This window comes from Nannospalax galili, unplaced genomic scaffold (genome assembly GCF_000622305.1).
Source record: "Nannospalax galili isolate Female #2095 unplaced genomic scaffold, S.galili_v1.0 scaffold329, whole genome shotgun sequence".
NCBI classification, from domain to species: Eukaryota; Metazoa; Chordata; class Mammalia; order Rodentia; family Spalacidae; genus Nannospalax; species Nannospalax galili.
The window spans coordinates 3,342,210-3,345,243 of NW_008360321.1; positions in this window are offsets into that span (position 1 = coordinate 3,342,210).

The window sequence follows — 3,034 nt, forward strand, 5'->3', positions numbered from 1 at the left end:
GAAATTATGCAAAGGCTTTCCTAGAGAAATTAGGTTATACTCATAATGAATCAACTTTCAAATGACTTTGAAGTTATAATTATTAACATACACAAATTATAGAAGTTAATGAAATTCACAGTACTATAGCCTCACAGTGCATCCTGTAGTAATTATGCCTGTCCACTTTTTTTATACCTTCACTGTTTCCTTCTGCTGCCCTGTGCTTTTGCCATCAGCACCGTCACCCTTCCTGGTCCTTAGCAACCCCCTTTCTACTATCGGGTCATTTTGTTGTTTTTACTTTATACGTTTGAGAGAAAGTGTGTAATATTTGTATCTCAGTGCCTGGATTTCTTTGCTTAATAGGATGTCTTTTAGCTCTGTCCATTTTTCTATACATGACAGCATTCCATTCTTCTTTGTGGCTGAATAATATTCAATTGTGTATTAATACTATATTTTCTTTCCCCATTTGTCTGTTGATGGGAACTTAGATTGATTCTGTGTCGTGGCCATTATAAACAGTGCCCTGATAATAATGGCTATGTAGGTTTATCATAAACATACTACTTGTTTTCCTTTACCTAGATACCAGGAGTAATGTGCCTGGATCACAAGGGAGTTCAGCTTTTAGGTATTTTAGGAACCTCCTTACTCTCTTCTGTGGTGGCTATCTTAATTCAAATTCCATCAGTAACTTCTAAGAGTTCTTTTTTACTCAACATCTTCTTCAATATTTTCTATGCTAATAACATTCATTCTAATTTAGGTGAGGTGAAATTTCATTGTAGTTTTGATCTATATTTCCTGGTAGCTGAGGATCACGTTCAGGTATTTACTGATAATTTATATTTCTTCTGAGAACATTCAGACAATCTGTCCTTTTTTAATTGGGTTACCTGGAGATTTTGTAAAATTTTTTAAAGTTCTTTAGGTATCCGCAGTATCAATCCATTTTCAAATAAATGGATAGTAAAAATTTACCCCATCCTGTAGGTCCTTTTTCTTCGTTCTGTTGATGTTTCCTTTGCTGTGCAGAAGCTTTTTTATTTAGCATCACTTGTCAAGTTTTGCCTATGTTTCACGTGCTTTTGAAGTCTGACCCACCCAATCATTTCAACATCGTCCATGTTTTCCTCTGCCATTCTTAGAATTTCAGGTGTTCGATCTATGTTGAGTTCAGTTCAGGGTGAGGGAGAGTAGGCCACCTCTGATCTGTGTGTGGATACCCAATTCCCCAGCACCACTGTGAAGACATTGCTGTTTTTTCAATGTAAGATTTTGACAGCCTTGCTGAGAATAAACATCAGTTGTCAGCAAATGTGTAGAATTATTTCTGGGTTCTTCATTTTCTTTTTAGTGGATTGCTGGTCTGCTTTTATATTAATGCTATGCTGTCTATTTTAGTTAGTATTTTTCTGTGGCATGTCTTAAAATCAGGTATTGTGATATCTCCAGCTCTGCTTTTTGCTCGAAATTACTTTGTATGACCAAAGCCTTTTTTGATTTTATATACATTTTAGAATTATTTTTCTAATTCTGTAAAGAATCTCTTGGGTTAAAGAGATGGCTCGGTGCTTAAGAGCACTGACTGCTTTTGCAGAGGACCAAATTCATTTTCCAGCACCCACATGGTGGGTAACAACCACCCGTAAGTCCAGTTCCAGGGGATCCAATGCCCTCTCCTTACCTCCACTGACATTGCACGACATGGGTGCACCTACACACATGCAGGCAATACACTCATACACATAAAGTAAAAATAATAAAATATTTTCAAAAGTTTATAAACAAGGGGACAGTAAGTCAAGTGAGTGCCTTGTGGCTAGGTCATAGAGGAAAGAGGATGGTGGGGGAAGAGAAATGATGAATGATCAGGAATGGTCATTGAATTTATTTTATGGGTAACAGAAATATTCTGAAATTTATTATAATGATGCATCATAATTTGGGGAACATGCTAAAAATCATATTATATGTTCTAAGTTGATAAATTATGTGACACATGGATTATATCTCATAAAGATTTCTTTTTAAAAAAGAATTCATCTATTAAGGTGAAAAAAGATTGCTCTGACTATTCTAGAATCAGAATATTTCTTCATAATTTTTAAAATGAAATAATTAGCTTTTATCTGAAGAAGATGTGTGGATTTTGTGATGATTAGTCTTCCCCATTTGATAGAATTTGGACTCAGGTAGTAGACATAACTCCTGGACTATCTGTGAAGATATTTCCAGAGAGGCTTACCTGAGGAGGGGAAGAGCTACACTTAAAGTGAGTGTCATTATTCCTTAGACTTAAGTCAGACTGGACAGAAAGAGAAGGTAAGAGCTACCTGTGCTCATCTCTCTCTGCTTCCTGTCTGAAGACCACAGACACAATGTGACCAGCTGCCTCTGGCTCCTACCCTTCCCAACATGACAGACTATACCCTTAATCTGTGAACCAAAATACACCTATTCTCCCTTAGCTTACTTTTTGTTATACAACTGGTCATAGAAGTAAGAAAAGTAATGAATACAAACATGAGGTTTGGTCTTAAATCTGTAGGTCATTGTGAATTGACAGACTTTGTAAAGACATGACATCATAATAACATGGAATATTTCAATCAATAAGAATTAAATATCTCTAGTTAGGTTTTCATTAGATTTTCTCAGAAAAAAATTGCAGTTTCAAGAGTAGAAGTTTCATTAACATTCATTGAATTTGTTAAGTTTCATATAATGCAGTCTCTTATTCTCACGCATCAAAAGTTTTATACTGCTTTTGTTAAATTCATTTATAAATGTTTATTTATAAATGTCTAATGGTTTCTGAAATTGGTTTGTGTTTTTAATTTTTTTTCATCATACTGGAAGTTGAAACTAGGGCCTCACATACTATAGGCAAGCACTCTACCACTGAGCTCTATCTGCAACTTTTAAAAAATATTTTTTTTCTAGTTCCATCCATTTACCTGCAAATTTCATTATTTCATCTTTCTTTACTGCTGAGTAAAACTCCATCATATAAATGAACCACATTTTCATTATCCACTTGTCAGTT